This window comes from Podarcis cretensis (genome assembly GCF_951804945.1).
Source record: "Podarcis cretensis genome assembly, chromosome: 13".
In the NCBI taxonomy this organism is placed as follows: Eukaryota; Metazoa; Chordata; class Lepidosauria; order Squamata; family Lacertidae; genus Podarcis; species Podarcis cretensis.
Genome location: NC_137182.1, coordinates 25,028,248 through 25,045,186, shown reverse-complemented (window position 1 = coordinate 25,045,186; position 16,939 = coordinate 25,028,248). Strand labels below are relative to the sequence as shown.

Here is a 16,939-nt window from a genome sequence, read left to right as displayed (position 1 = left end):
AGAGAGAGAAAGAAAGAAAGAGAAAGAAAGAGAGAGAGAGAGAGAGAGAGAGAGAGAGAGAGAGAAACAAACAAACAAACAAACAGAGGCAGGCAGGCAAGCAAACAAACAAACAGGGAGGTATCTGGCACCTGCTTACTAGAGACATATTCCCTCTTTACGGTTGCATTACTTGGCTGCATTTGTTTCAAGCCTTAAAAAGGAGTTCTTGTTATTATATGTTTATTTATATACTGCCTTACTCCCAGACCGGGATTCTAGTCTGCTTACAAAAATTAAAACAGCGTGCACAAAATATAGAAAGCTAAACACATATAAAAGATAATGGTTAAAAAGTAATTAAACTACTGTATTTTTCGCCCTATAGGACGCACTTTTCCCCTCCAAAAATGAAGGGGAAATGTGTGTGTGTCCTATGGGGCGAATGCAGGCTTTCGCTGAAGCCTGGAGAGGAGAGGGGTCAGTGCGCACCGACCCCTCTCGCTCTCCAGGCTCCAGGAAGCTATCCGCAAGCCGTGGGAGAGCTGCCTGCACCCTGAAGCCTGGGGGGTGCTAAGCTCAGTGCCCCCCAGGCTTCGGGCTTCGCGCAGCTCTCTGCAAGCTGTAGGAGGGTTGCGCGAAGTCGCGCAGCTCCCCCACAGCTTATGGTGAGCTGCCTGTTCTGGGGTCGGGGGAAGCTTGGGCTTCCCCCGCCCCAGCCCCGCACCTGGGGAAAAAATATTTTCCCCCCTTTATTTCCCGTCAAAAAACTAGGTGCGCCCTATGGGCCGAAAAATACGGTACATTATGAGTGGAACCAGTGCCCCTCAGCCTCCAGCTTCCTTTCACCTTCTCAGTTGGTGTGTGTTTGAGCTTTCACAGCATGGTTTCCAGTTTACTGTATCCTCTCCAGAGTTCATAAAGGAGGCAATTAGGTTTATTTTGGGACCAGGAATTGGAATGTAAGAACTGCTGTCCCCCATCAATGTGTAAGCAACCCCAAATAATAGCCTTTGTGATCCCAGTGTTTACATTCTCCCCCAGGAAGCCTTCCTTTCTGCTTCAAAGGAGTCAAACTACTTAAATAGTTTTGTTCAGTTCCCACTCTAGTTCAGCTTCAACTGAACATGGTCCGGTTTTCTTCCACTTCCATCCTATTAAAAAGTCAGCAACTAGATTGGCACACATAATGAACCCGTTCAGTTCCAGTCCACATGAGAGAATTTAAATATAAGGCACAGTATTCTAAATCAATTCACAGTTGCTGACCCCTTTGTACAGCCCCAGATCAAAGCGACTTCATGTGCTTCCTTGGTATCAACCCCCCAAATATTTTTGTGAAATTACACTTCTGCAATCTGCAGGCTCTTAAGGTCAAGCGGCTTCTCTGAGCTCAGATACAGCCAGTGACATTAAATAAGAAATACTGGTTACTCTTGGCTCTTGAGCCTTTAAGCACACCCACTTAGGACTGGTTCCCCTCTTGCTATTTTGAGGTTTCTTCTTACACACTTCTCATCCACAGTTCACTGTGGGATTCTGAGATTGATCCCAAATCAAGCCTACCATCCTTCCTTAAATAGTATGAAGTTCTTAGCCTTCAAATGATGAAAGGTGTGGGTGGGTTGCCAACTATCCAGGTTATAACCCACCTGCTCTTTTAAAGGCTGTTTCAGGCCTGAAATCGTCTGATGATGGATGCCTTAAGAAAGATTTTAAATAAACAAAGTAGGGATCTTTTAAAAAATAGACAGGTCTCAAGATGTAGAAACTTGGTGCAGGGCTAATTGAAGCTCACCCCTTCCCTTTTTGTCATCCACCTGCCCATGATAATTCTACGTTTTCTTCAGAAAAGGGCCAGGAAAAAAGGAATCATGTTTTTTTATCCAATGGATAGGAATTGACCAAGAGCTTTGAGTTGCTCTCAAGCACAAGCTGTTGGGAAAATCTGGTGAGAACTGGAACTGTGAAGAGGAGCAGCTGAGGCTAGACACAGATGTCCAAAGAAGCATTGACAGTTGTTATAAGGAATGATGAGTGACTTGCGCTAGTTGTTTTCTTGCTACTGATGTAACAGGCAAAGGGGGACACACACAGATCTCCCTTGTGCAGGTTCCAAATGCATATGGAATTCACAGAGATCAATGTGGGAGAGAGATGTGCAAGCTTCCCTTTTGCACATTTATCCAGAAGCAAGAACCGAGCAAGCAAGCACAGGTTGCTTCTGTCCCGACAAGAGACAACCAAGGCCTGCATGCATCCACTGTGGGGTTGCCAAATGTGCTGAGTTGCCATGGCTGCAAGACAGCCACCTCAACTTTATCTGAAATTTGCCTGGGAAGTGTATCTTCACCTTTAACATAGGAGTGATTTGGAGCGGAATAGTCTCCCATTCATATAACCAGCTCAGTCTGGCTCCACCATTGCAGCTGACTCCAATCCTCTCCATATGATACATGTCTTGGCCAGTTTCTCTGTTGCTGAGATCTGGCGCTTTTAACTCCTCTACTGAGAGAACAACAAAGAGAAGTTCTGCTGGAATTCCTCCATTATGTACCTCAGGTGCGCTTGAGTCCAGAATAGGCATATGGAAGCAGGCAGCCCAGGCATAAGGAGACAGCTCGGACCAACTTTCTTCAGGGAAAGAGTCCTTTTGTGGCTCAGAGGGCAGAGACTGTGTGGAAGGAGCTTTTGTTCCCTTGGATGATTTCAAAACACGAATGTTTGTTCAAAAGTAGTTGCTGAGCAGTGGGTGCTAGCTTATACCAAAACAGGATAGTTCTCCACTATGATTTTAACAAGGAGAAGTGTTGTGCAGCACTTGTCCAGAGAATATCTAAGGAGCTTTCCTGAGGTCACTTTGCTAACAAATAGGGAAGGGTAATGGAGAGTTAACTTGGAATAAGTTAGTGCTAAAAGTATTGTGAGAGGATGTTCTATGCGAGTAAATGTGCGGCGTGTGGCTACAAGTACTGGCATAAACTCCCCACCCCCTATAATAATGTGCACAAATTGCAGCATGTAATTTATTCCCATATCAACCTTGTGAAGTAGGTTACACTGAGAGAGAGAGAACGAACGAACATGTGCATGAGTGAAAAAATTGCCCAAGGCCACCCTGTAAACTTTATGGCTAAGCAGGAATTCAAATGTTGGTTTTCCCCATCAGAATTCAGCACTTTCATCTACTGCATAGCATAAGCCGTCTTCAGGCATTCTACTTGTGTGTAAAAGCAACGTGGCATCGGGGACATGCACACTCATTGTGTGTGCATGCCATACATTTAAATCATGTTTGAAGCATGTGGCTTGCCCAAGGAAACCCGGGAACTGTAGTTGATCCCTAACAAAGCGACAATTCCCCAGCTTTTAACTTATTGTGTGTATGCAGCCTAAGCTTTGCTGCTACTCTGTCTTGCAGGGTGAGCATCTGAAGCAAATAGACTCCTGTACTCTAAAGGCATATCCATACTTCCTCTTGCCTCACTGCTTTCCCCCAAGGAAAACCACTCTTTAGCTCTCAATCAGAGCAAAGGGCAATTTCTCTAGATTGACATTTGCTCCAATTTAGCACTAAAAAGCAGGTTTTTCCTGGAAAAGGAGCGGGGCAAGGGGAAAACTACTTGGGACAAGCAGAAGTGTGGATGAGCCTTAAATCGTGCATGAAACCCCCATGAATACAGGAGATTCCCTGCCCTTGAGAAACCATTCCCCCGCCCAACTGTGGGCTCATTTGTGGCACCTGGAGTTTTTTTCACTCCTTTTTGCCTGCTAGTGGTGTTACCACATTTTGGAAGTTGGTTTTCATCAGAATCTCACTTTTTAATTCATGAAGGGGAATGGCGGAACTTAGCTCACTTATTCACACTCTTGTGCTCTTTTCACAAGCAAGCAGAGTGTCTGAAGAGGGCTATCGACATTTGGTAAAAACAAAAGTTGACTCAGTCACATCTTTTCCCTCAGTTACCGAGGGAGCAGTTTTCTTAGGTTGTTTCCAGGCGACCTGTTTATGGTGCATTCGTCCTGATTTGTTTGCCGAGGAGGTTACATGATGCATCAAGCAAATGTTACCCCACATTCTTCAGTGAACTAGGACTTGGTGGGGTTGCAATCCCCACTCAGCCATGAAGCTCACTCAGATGACCTTGGGCCAATCGCTGCCTCTCGGCCTAACCTACATCACAGGGTTGTTGTGAGGATAAAATGGAATGGGGCGGGGAGGGAACTCTGTACACCATCTTGAGTGAAAGGTGGGATATACTTGTAATAATAAAAAAGATAATTTTTTTGTATGACTTGCCTCATTGCCTGGTTTTTGAGAACTCCAAATTAGCTGTAACTGCGGAATTCATGAATTTGCCAGTACATGACGGAGTCCCTTTCTCAATAGGTTTTATTGGACTTACTGGTTCTGTGACTGGATTTGTAATGGCTTTTAGTAAAATGCAATAAATAATTGATTGAGTCTCTTCTAAAAATAATAAAAATCTGTTGGGAGTACCTCAGTTTTCGAATGTAATCTGTTCCGGAAATCTGTTCGAGTTCCGAAACGTTCGAAACTGAAAGCAGAAACCTCAAAATGGAAGCCTCAGTACAGAAAACTCAAAACGGAAGCTGCATTTCCTGTTCGACTTCTGAGGTGTGTTCGAAAACTGAGGCATTTACTTCCTGGTTTTCGGCATTCGAGTTCCGAAACGTTCGACTACGGAGGCATTCGAAAACCAAGGTACCACTGTATCTGACTCTTAGAAGACATCTAAAGGCAGCCCTGTTTAGGGAAGTTTTTAGTGTTTGATGTTTTATCGCATTTTTAATATTCTGTTGGGAACCACCCAGAGTGGCTGGGGAAACCCAGCCAGATGGGCAGGGTATAAATAATAAATTATTATTATTATTATTATCCCTGATATTTTTTTCAACAACGTTCAGGGACCTTTACCAAAAATACATTTTCAAACCATTCCTGAACACACCAACACAGCCTGCCCTCTGTGTAGAGTCACCAAGGCGAGAAATAGATATAGATATGAAACCTGCTGGTTTGCACATGATCTTTGCCAGAAGGCCAAGAAACAGTATTTCTGTTTGAAGGGATACGCAGACACCCAGGAGTCCTCAGCTGCTCTAGGCGCCTAACTGAGAGGAGAAAAAGAGGGAAGGGGGGGGGGGAACCCTTCCAGCATGTGGCACCTCTAGAAACTGAGCTCTCCTTCAGTGGCTAAAAATAATTACCTGCGTTCTGCCCTTCCTTGTCTGATGATTGGCAAAGCACTTTGCAAACCATTAATGAGCCTGCCCGACTCCCTTGTGAGAGGGATAATTATTCTCCATCTTGCAGGCTAGAGGGGAAAGAAGGGGGGAAACGTGATTTCCATAAAGGGCAGGGGATATGAATGTGAGCCCAGAAGTCCAGAATTTCTCTTGCAGCCTCCGCTCTACTAATAGTTCCCATTATTCCGATTTTCATTCTTTAAAGGACTGAAAGAAGGGAGAATTTGCCATCTTCAATGGAAGCTGGAAGAAAACAAAGGCAGCCATGTTTATCCATTAAGAAAAAAAAGCCTCCACAACACATAATTGGACAGTACCATTATTAGGAACCGACCAGAATGTAAAAAAAAAGAAAAGAAAATAGTGAGCTTTTGAGTTCTACAGAGCTCTTTTGCATGCTAAATTTTAAAACAGTTCAAGAGTGAAGGGGTGGGGGAATCACAAGTCTATGCTCTGGTAACCTCTAGGTTAGATCACTGCAGTACATTATACGTAGAGCTGCTTCTGAAGATGGTTTGGGAACTTCAGCTGGTGCAGAATTAGGCAGCCAGGTTGCTCTTTGGGGCAAGACAGTTTGAGAATATTACACCAATCCTGACCCAACTGCACTGGCTGCTCATTAGTTTCTGTGCCCAATTCAAAGTGCTGGTTTTGACCTATAAAGTCTTGAACAGCTCGGGACCGCCATACCTCAAGTACCTCCTCTTTTCATATAAACCAACCCAGACTCTGATCATCATCTGAGGCCCTTCTTCATGAGCCTCCTCCATGAGGTCCGGAGGATGGCAGTGCCTTTTCTGCCGCAATTCCCTGTTTGTGGAATGCTCTCTTCAGGGAGGTTCATTATACATCTTTAGGTGCCAGGCGAAAATGTTCCTCTTCAACCAGGCTTTGGGCTTATTAATGTACTATGACCATTTAAATATGTTCGTGGGAGGGGGGGTATTTTTTTGTTTTGCTTTTATTTAACTATTTATGTGGTGCTTTTATCCTGTATGTTGTGAACTGCCCTGAGATCTTTGGATGAAGGGCCATATATACATTTCAATGATGATGATGTTGCATTTTGAAGGCTTGAGGGCTGCATTGGGAGACCTTCTGAATCAGACCAAAAGCCCATCTAGTCTAGCGTTCTGTTCTCTGTGTGGCCAACCTGTTGCCTCTGGAAAGCCCAGAAGCAGGACATAGGCACAACAGCCCACCTGTGACCCCCACCAAATGGTATATAGTGGAGATAGTACATAGTCATTGTGACTAGTAACTGCTGATGATAGCTTTATCCGCCATGCATTTGTTAGTCTGAAGAAGGGAGATTGCAGATTTAGGCCCTGTCTACACAATACAGTCGTACCTTGGAAGTCAGTTTGACTTCTAAAACATTCAAAAACCAAATCGCGTCTTCTGATTGGCTACAGGAAGCCCTGTCGGATGTTCAGGTTCCAAAAGAACGTTCACAAACCAGAACAGTCACTTCTGGGTTGGTGGCGTTCAGGAGCCAAGACGTCTGAGTTCCAAGGCGTTTGGGATCCAAGGTACGGTTGTATGTTTAAAGCAGTATCCCACTTCAGGCAGCAATGACTTCCCCCAATGGGAAGTTTGCCTGGGAAGTGTAGTTTGTCAAGGGTGCCGAGAGGAGACCCTTATTCTCCTCACAAAACTACAATTCCCAGAGTTTACTGGGAAATAAGTATTGATTGTTAAACATCTCTGGAAACTGTAGTTCTGTGAGGGGAATAAGGATCTCCTCTTGGCACCCTTGACATAGTTCAGTTCCCCAGATTATTTGAAGGAAGCCATGGCCGTTCAAAGTAGTATGATTTAAATGTATAAGGCAGATGAGTCCTGAATTACAGTGGTACCTCGGGTTACATACGCTTCAGGTTACATACGCTTCAGGTTACAGACTCCACTAACCCATAAATAATACCTCAGGTTAAGAACTTTGCTTCAGGATAAGAACAGAAGCAGGAGGCCCCATTAGCTAAAGTGGTGCTTCAGGTCAAGAGCAGTTTCAGGTTAAGAACGGACCACCGGAACGAATTAGGTACTTAACCCGAGGTACCACTGTAGTCTGTTCTAGGTGCTTGTAGATATCAGGTCACGCCAGCTTTTGTCCTTTTTCCTTAAAAAGGGAAATAGTACACTTAAAGTATGCCTGACAACTACTGATAGGCCTTTTCCTGAAAATCTCAGGGGGGGAAATGATCTAAACAGGTTATTCACATTGCTGGGAGCTGCTTTTTAGATTGGAAAGGGTTTCTTTCTAAAGCGTTGGCATAGATCTAGCCTCCTGTGATTTTTAAGCCCAGTGATTTCTGTCTTATTCTCAGTACCCTTTGAAATAAATGAAGGTGCTGTCAGCATATTTCCCTTCACAATAATCTTCTTTTCTTTAGGCTAAACATACGTGGGTCCTTCAGCCTGATGTCGTCAGTGGCCAGCTATCACAGGCTGCTGGGCTTCCTAAGCAGAGAAGATAGGCCCTCTAGTCTCTCTGGTCAGACTGACTCCTCCTAACAGTTTATTATTCCAGGGGTAGAATCATAGGGACATGGGAAGCTGCCTTTTACCAAGTCACAACATCAGTCCATCTTGCTCAGTATTTCCTACGCAGTTTTCTGGGGACATTCCCAGCTGAACCTGGCGATATTGGGGACTGAACCTGGATCTCTTGTAGGCAAAGCAGATGCTTCAGCTTTGATCTATGGCCCTCAGGAAATTACCAGGAAGGGAATGTAGTAGCCCTCAGACTGGAAACAATTCCACACTCCTAGTGCAGTGGTTAGTGTGTTAGACACTCTCTCTCTCTCTCTCTCTCTCTCTCTCTCTCTGTGTGTGTGTGTGTGTGTGAGAGAGAGAGAGAGAGAGAGAGAGCCCTAAAAAAAGTAACTGAATGATCTTGGGCCAATTGTTCACCCTGATCTACCTTTCAAAGGAATGCTGGTACTCACCTGGTCAGCCTGGATAGCTTAGTTGGTTAGAGTGTGTTGCTGGTAACGCCAAGGTTGCAGGTTCAATCCCCATATGGGATAGCTGTTTTATAGATTGATTGATTGAATTTATATACCGCCCTTTTCCCAGGGGTCTTTGGGCAGTTCACAGAATAGAATCAAGATATAAAACCACAAAATACATAATAAAAATAAAAACAACAACCCAATAGCTCCCATAGTCCTGCAATGCAAGGGCTTGGACTAGATGTTCCTCGGGAACCCTTCCAACTCTACAATTCTATGATTCTATGACTCTCAGTGGCCATATTTCTATTTCTCAACACATACAATACACCCCTAAGACAGTGCATAAGTCATCCTACACCAGATTGTTCATGGGCTTCTCAAAAAGCTGGAGCAACCTTGCAATCAGCCCCCACATAATTGGGATCAAGGAGGAAGTCTTCTGGGCTGACTTAAGGGCACAACACTTCATTTTTTTTGGGGGGGGGGATATTAAGCATCCGTACTTCATATTTCCCATCCTCCTCCTCTGTCCCTCTTTTAAGCTCTTGCCATACATTATGCATTAGCCATCCTTTTGCCCACGCAATGCTAAGCGGAGGCGGGGGGCGGGGAGGGAACTTGGCCACCGTATGATAAAAGATAATGCCATCTCTTTAACGCTAGCATGCCGGGCCATCGGTGGGAAGCTGATAAATTCGTGGCACATTCCGACCTGCTCCCTGGGGCCTGTCCATCAAAATCCACCAAAAGGAAAAGAGAGCTTTTGATAATAGCCCTGAGAGAAGCATCAGGGAAATGCCAACAAAACATGGAGCAGAAGGGAGGATTTCGGTGGTTCTAATTGCAGAGGGGGCTGGGAAAGAAAACCAAACAAACCTCGGAATTATAGACTCATGGAAGATGTAGCTGAAGCTCATCTAATCCAGCATGCTGTCATGCGGTGCCCTCTTCCATAGCCAAGTTCCACAGTGTACAGTATTTCACAAGAACATGCCCTAACTCACTCCTGCACCTCAGAGCACTACATGCTTAGAATTTGTATGTGCTCATTTCAAAAATCTGAAGCCAGTTATAAATATTCCTGCTTGGGGTCAGTAATGAACTGGTTGAGGGCCAAGAAACTGGAGCTCAATCCTGAGAAGACAGAGATGCTGTTTTTGTTGGCCTGACTGGAGAGGTGATGCTCAATCTGTCCTGGACAGGGTTGCCCTCCTACAAGATTATATTCGCCATCTGGGGGGCAGGGCAGGATCTTCATTGATCTAGCTTTGCCATTGGATGCCCATACTGCAGCCGCCCCTATGCATTTATCCCTTCTTTGGTGAACTCCAGACTAGACTAGTCTGCTACTTGCTGTATGTGGGGCTGCCTTTGGAAACTGCCTGCAAAGCGTAGTCCAGGGTTTCCCAAACTGTTTTGGGACTACAACACCCATCATCCCTAGCTAGGAAGACCAGTTGTCATGGATGATGGGAACTGTAGTCCATAAGCAGCTGGAGAACCAAGACTGGGAAACACTGGTTTAGTCTAAACTGCTGCAGCTGCTAACTGGGGCCTGCTGTTGTGTACATATCTTACTGGTTTACCAACAGCTTTATTGGCTGCTTCTCACCACAGTTCAAAGTGCTGGTGCTTACCCTTAATGGTTTGAAGACTTAAAGACTTCAGCTGAATCCAGGCAGGTGGTCACTGGGAAGAGAGCTTTTGGGACTGCCCTCCCGATGGATGATTGCCTACCATAATCTCTGGCCTCTTTTCAATGCCAAGTGAAGATATTTTCATTTCCCTCAACCTTTAAAAACTTTTAGTTCATCATTGGGGGGTTGTTGTTTTTTAAATGCGACTTGTCTATTATTCATCTTTCATTTCATGATTGTTATTTTACTTAGCCACTTTCTTAGCCACTCTGGGAGCACCTGTGCTAAAGGGTGGGATAAAAATAGGCCAAATGAACAAATATTTCCCCTGAATTTCCTGTTCTTTCTATTGATTGGAGGCATAGGTTTTCTCACATTTACTGACACCTAGGTAGTCTGCAGTTTCATTTAAGCACAGGACAAAGTTTTAGAGACCCATACTCAACATGGCAAGAATGCTATTTTGATGTATGATACGTGTGTGTGTGTGTGTGTGTGTGCGCGCGCGCCCGCCCCTGATACAATTCTGATTTTTAAAGCTAAACTCTTACATTATTTTATTCTGATGAGTTTGGTTGTTTTTTTTTTAATTAACGGCTACAGTTGTATTTTATTCTATTTTATTTGTAAGCTGCCTTACAAATTATGCTAAATTATAATATAATCATTATAATGTTTACCTGGGGCTGAGATTACAAGGATCATCATGAGGCAGAGTTCTTAACGTCTCCCTTCAAAGGAATGTTTAAAATAGGAAATGTCCTCACTTACACACACACGCACATATGAAACACCTTCACCCTAGCTTCTCTCTGTTTCTGTGATCGGCCGCCAGATCTGTTCAGAGCTTTAGATGCCTCTGAATATGCCGTGTTCACTGGGGAACAGCCTGCCCTCAATAGGGACAGAGGCTTGCGTGCTACGGCTGAGGTCATGGAGACCTCCATAAGAACAGTGCTGCCTGTAATGGCCCAGAGCTTCGCTTATTCCCTCCCTTCTCGATATCCGAGACTATGGAGTAAGGAGGTAGCACACTTCAATTCATTTTCTTTTTGCCTACAGGGCTAATAACGGAGCGGTGGGTAAAGGAGGCAAAAAAGCTGGGGAGGGAGAGAGAGAGGGAGAGAAAGAATCAGCATCCTTTCAATGCAGCTCCATCTACGTGAGTTTTCCAGCTCACTTGTTCCCAGTGGAAATTAGCTATGGACAAGCTGAAAGATGGACTGTTGGTTGCTCTGCACGTTCCAGATGGGAAGGGATGAGCAACAAAGCAACCCACTCCCACCTTTGGAGAGAGTGCACAACAACAAACCTAACAAAGCAGCTCTTTCAGCCTTCCCCGATAGTCCTGATTCCCAACATCTGCCAACAAATGCATTATTTAGCAGTCATTGCAGCTTCTGCCGGGGTCCAAGGGCCAAGCGGTTGGGTCAATTGATCATATCCCAGAGGGCCGAGGTTTCATGTCTGTGGGCCAACAAATCCAGGCTCGAAATGAGGCCATGGGCGATGGCGGACTGGTTGCCTGAGCCACATGTACCCAAACAGACACATGAGATTAACAAACCCTTAATGCTTGTTTAACTCCGGTTCTCAGCAAGGACCCGTTCACACAACAGCTGGCTATATGAACTGTGCAAGGAGTTGTCCAGTGCCGTCTTATACACGTTTACTCAAAAACAAGCCCCTTTGACCTACACCCAGGTACGTGTGCACAGGATTACAGCTTTAGCTGATTAGCAGCATGAGCCGTAACCCAGTCAGTTCATCAATTGCATTAGAATGAATTTTGTTACAGCTGAGCAGTAGTTCCATAGGAAAAAACCACACATGCTTTATTCCTTTTGTTTTTGGTACTGAACCAGACCTTTCACAGCAAATGCCATCCCTCCTGTGTTAAGAGGAGGAGGAAAGCACTCTTCCAAGCTGGGGCCTGCTTTGATTTAAAATAATTAATTTTCTGAAAATCTGCTGCCTGGTTATGGCTGCAGGCATTTTAAAAAACCAAAAGTGTGTGCGTTTGTGCGTGCGCATACACACTCTTATAGCCAGTAAAGGTGGTGGGATCATGGCTTAGCTACAGAGCACATGTTTTGAATGCAGAAGGTTGCAGGTTTGATTCCTGATGTCCCCAGATAAGTCTGGAAAAACTCTTCTGCCTGGGACCCCAGAGAATCACCGCAAGTCAGTATAAAAGCGGGGTGGAATCATTTTGCTAATCTTTTTATAGTGGGGTGAAAATGCAACCCCTCCACCCAAAAAATAATCAAATGAATATTGGGAAGAGAAATTGTAGACTTTTCAATGGCAGGTCTTACTTTTAATAAACATGAAAAGGCTGAAGTGGTCAAGGGCCTCCCTCCTTTCTTCTTCTTAAGGTAAAAGGCTTGCTACTGCTCCAAGAAAAAGAATAAATCCAATTGGCATGAAGCTTCTTTGAGAAACAACACATCAAACCGTAGCATCCTGTAACAAAGTACAGAATATGTATGCATTTTGGATAATGTAATGTGAACACAGATTAAGAACCCAGAGGTGAGTGCACAGTAAACAGGAGTGTGAATGCAGCAAAGTATTTTTATGAGTTGGTGGGTGCAAGACACCCTAAATTCCAGATTGAGGTGGTGTTAGAATTTTAATCTCTGTGTTAAAACTTTGTGTCAGATTCGCACGTTAGAACCTAATCAGGACCTATGAGTATTAAGCTGTGTGTCAAACACCTCTTTAATCTTAAGGGGCTTGAAAAGTACTAAAAGCTAATTAAAAGGTAAAGGGCCCCCTGAACATTAGGTTCAGTCGTGACCGACTATGGGGTTTGCGGCGCTCATCTCGCTTTATTGGCCGAGGGAGCCGGCGTACAGCTTCCATGTCATGTGGCCAGCATGACTAAGCCGCTTCTGGCGAACCAGAGCAGCGCATGGAAATGCCGTTTACCTTCCCGCTGGAGCAGTACCTATTTGTCTACTTGCACTTTGACGTGCTTTCGAACTGCTAGGTTGGCAGGAGCAGGGACCGAGCAACGGGAGCTCATCCCATTGCGGGGATTTGAACCAACGACCTTCTGATCGGCAAGTCCTAGGCTCTGTGGTTTAACCCACAGCGCCACCCGCCTCCCCTAAAAGCTAATTAAGTCAGGATAATTTCCTTTTGAGGTGATAGCCTAGGTGAGCCATTAAGACAACACAAAAGATAAAGGGGAAATCACAAAGGATAAAGGGCAAATCTCTTTTGCAGATGAGTACTCTCGATGCCAGTGTTATAGGTTAGAGTTCAGGGATTGCAGTTAGGAGTTATGCAATGGAGTTAGCAAACAGCGGGCTGGAGAGAGAGAAACATTTGAGAGTAATGGTTGGGGTCTGCTTAAGTCCAAGGCTGTTGTGGCTATGGGAGAAGCCAGAACCACTTGGCGTGTTAATGCTGTGAACCCCTCCATTGTAGGTTCAGGTTGTATATATGTATAAGCAAACCCATCTATCATAAAGACACCGCAGTCTCTATTGTGCCTCATTTTCCAAAAGGAAATAAGTCCTGGGTAAGCACGCTCAGAGATTTGGGTGGTGTGTAACAGTATTGTACTTGACCCTTTCCTCAATAGTCAGCAAATGCTCAAAGAGCACTGCTGATGGTGGCATGCCGAAAATGAGTGTTTAGCAGGTGTCTGTATGACTGGCTTGCCACAGGTCGATTGCCAACATGTCCAGACTTCTCAGACTCTGTAATGGCACATTTTGCAGACATTCCCAGGCAAAATCTCAGCTGCGTTAGCAATCCTCCGAAACATTTTCCTGCAGTTGCAAATGCCAGACGCTGCCACTTGCCATCCCAGAATAGATACGCTGTCGCGATGAGTAAAGTAATTGTGCATGGCTCACTGAGGCTGGGGCGCGAGCTGGTAAAAAACGTTTTTGTTGTCGTTGTTGTTCAAGTGTGTTTCTCAAGATTAGGGGAGTCCAGTTATGTTCTTCACGCCACATCCATTAACTCTCTTGTTGTATGGCTATTTTAAACATGCGGCTTTAATTAATATTGTAATTTATTTATTTTCAAAAAATTGGTGCTGATACCCAGGACTGATAATTGTGTAATTTATGTTTCGTCTTGTGAGGCACTTTCCAAGAGGAGGGGCTTTATAAGTCTTTGCAAGGTGAGGAATAAACTAATAATAATAATAATAGTTCTTTTCTTTTGGTTACCACATGCCCCATGTTTATTGAAAACAGGAAGCACTGCTCATTACAGAGGACTTGCACATTGCTGCAGGAAATGGCAGTAGCATCTTTCATTCCCTCCATAATGCCTAGCTTATTTACCTGCTGCTTCCTCTACCACATCATTTGCTGTTGTTGGTTGGGGCAGAGAAGTAGGTGTTATATATGGAGAGTGAGCTTGATGCAGACAAGCTGTTGTTTTTGGAGGCAGCCTTTCCCTCCTTTTTAATGTGTGATTCCACTATGAGAGAGGTTAAAGTGAAGGAAAGCCCAAGAGTATGGCTTCTTCCACCCGCCTTGCTCTTCAACTATTTAGGAGCATAGGAAGCGGCGTTACGGCTGGCCATATAGGCCAATATTGTCTGCTTGGACCGGCAGCAGCTCTCCAGACTGGGTGTGAAAGAGGCCTTTCCCATCACCACCCAGGGCCCGTTCTAACCGGAGATGCCAGAGTTTGAGCCTGGGATCTACTGTGTCCAAACTGTGCCCTCTGTCACCAAGGTGTTGCCCTCCCTACTCGTGGGTTTTACAACAGAGCAGCCTGCTCCATTTCTCTGCAGGTTGCCAGGAAGAAAGATGTTCTCAGGGCTTATCCACGGTAACCTTTTGCCCTGTTCTTTCCAGGCACAGGTCTGTGCTTTAAAGCTTGATGTCCAAGCACTCTTTTTTCCTGTCCCCGAGCTCTCCCTGCAAAAATCCGCTTTTTAAAGCTGAAGCACAACGAATAGCAATTTGGGTGTTCTTCGGATTGCCGTTTGCTCTGATTCGGCGGTAAAGTACAGATTTTCATGGGGAAAGCTCCAGAGCAAAAGAAGAGCACTCAGACAGGAAGCTTTGGACTGTGCCTGAAAGCACAGAGGGAAGTTAAGTGTGGCTTAAGCCCTCCTCACTAGCAAACAGAACAAACTGGGGCAGCCTCACCTGATCTTCTCTTATGGGGAGAAAAGTTTGGGAAATGTGCACCCCTGCATATAAAGATTGTGTCAACTGTTTCAAATGTCAGGTGCACCCTCCTGAATAATAGCCCCTGTGGTAGGCTTAGCAGCAGCTGATGCTGTTAGCTTTCGTCGATACAGACACCTTTTCTCAAGGGATATGCGAATCTTTGTCAATTTTGATTTCCTTCGGTTTCTCATTTATCCAGTCTTGAGTTGAGTATTCTTGTATTTCCATATCAGTTTGTGATTTTTTAAAAAAGTCCATATGAATATTCACCAGCATTTTAGTGCCAATTTCTCCTAATGTACGAACTTTGGTATGCAATTGTTCCTAATACACACATTTTTCCAATGCATTTCCCCCCTATGTATATGTATATGTATATGTATATGTATATGTATATGTAACAATGTACATCTGTGCATTGTTTTCACTAATATATGCATTTTTGTGTGCACTTTAACCTAGTAAATACATTTTGTACATATTCACTTGGATGGAGAACTGCATTGCAAAATTTGGAGAAGGCTGAGTTTGGTTCGCATATTGTTTTGGGAAATGCAAATTACTTAGGTTCATATATATATATGAGGTAGTCAAGGACAAGGTGGGGTAGTCAAGGACAAGGTGGGGAGGCGGGGGAGATAGCCAGCTGAATTGGAAGCTGAATTGGAGCCGAAGCCAGTTCTTCCAATCCTGCAGCTTGTTACAAAACAGCTTGGAAACAACTTTGCTTGGTAAACCAACATTAAGCTACCATTTCGGAAATTAACAGGAAAATGCAGTTTAAGCAACTCTGACCAGAATCAGATGCTGAAGCTGGAACATGAAAGGAAGAGATGACGGACAGGGAGAACGTGTGGGCTCTACAGTCATTTCTGGCTTGTTAAAATGATAGTTTAGCAAGCTAGGATTGCTGCATCTGAAAGGGCCTATTGAGTTTTCAGCCTCTGTAGCGTGTAGTGAAACGTACCCTTGTGACATCATCACTCTGCGTCTTTCCCAACACCATGCATCATTGGCTGCTACTAGTAGGGAAAAGCACAGTGTGATGGCCTCAGATGACAATTTAATCACACCTTGTGGAAGTGGAGAACCTTACCTGACCCAGGGATCCTGGTTTCGGCAGCGACACCATGTTTCTCAGAACGCCTTGCTCAGCCTGTGGAACTATGTGTTAAAGCTAGCACTGTTTACCGCAGTGATATTTCAAGCCTGCAGCAAAAACAAAAGGGCTCGCTGGGAGCTCAAGGCAATTTGTTCCCCGGGTTTGTGTACACTGCAAATGTAAACAGGCGTCCAGACCTGCTTAGCTGTAATGGCTCCAGAGTAAGTAAGCTTGGGACTTGCAGCCCTGTAAGGGACTGGGATCTCTTTACCGCTTGAAGCAATTCATAGCGTCCTCACAAAACTATATGGGGGGGGGGCAAAGCAGAGGTATAGCTGTGTGCACACTATAACTTTAAAACACATTAAAAGGGCATTCTTCCCTTCAAAGGATTCTGGGCAGTGCGGTTACTGGGAATTGTAGCTTTGTGAGCAGTAAATTTTAGTGCCCAGGATTCTTTGGGGGAAATAACGTGCTTTATTTTTATTTATTTAGTTAGTTTATATCTCCCCTTTTTCTCCAAGGAGCTCAAGTTGGCATATATGGTTCTCCCTTTCTCCCTTTCATCCCTACAATAACCCTGGGAGGTAGGGTAGGCTGAGAGGCAGTGCTGGCCCAAAGTCACTCAGTGAGCTTCATGGGGATTTGAACCCAGGTCTCCCAGGTCTTTGTCCAACCACTTCACCCCCCCCTCTCTCTCTCTGTGTGTGTGTGTGTGTGTGTGTGTGCGTGCAGCCTATGACACTTCAAAATCCAGTTTAGATGTGCAGAGCAGCCACATTCAATGCAAATAGGGACCTTTGTTTTAGAGAAGCAAAACAGAATACCCCCCACTAT

At 44.7% G+C, this 16,939-nt stretch overlaps 1 protein-coding gene across 5 annotated transcripts in view; it reads left to right on the top strand.

The window, feature by feature from the left end:
* SRCIN1 (SRC kinase signaling inhibitor 1) overlaps positions 1-16,939 on the top strand; it is a 331,708-nt gene that overhangs the window by 34,900 nt on the left and 279,869 nt on the right. Inside the window, exon 1 of one of the 5 annotated variants that reach the window (XM_079949244.1) lies at positions 16,045-16,323. The exons of the other annotated variants lie outside the window; for them this stretch is intronic. The gene's annotated coding sequence lies outside the window, so the exon portion shown is untranslated. Of the gene's footprint in view, positions 1-16,044; positions 16,324-16,939 lie in introns of those variants that run through there. 5 annotated transcript variants of the gene reach the window in all.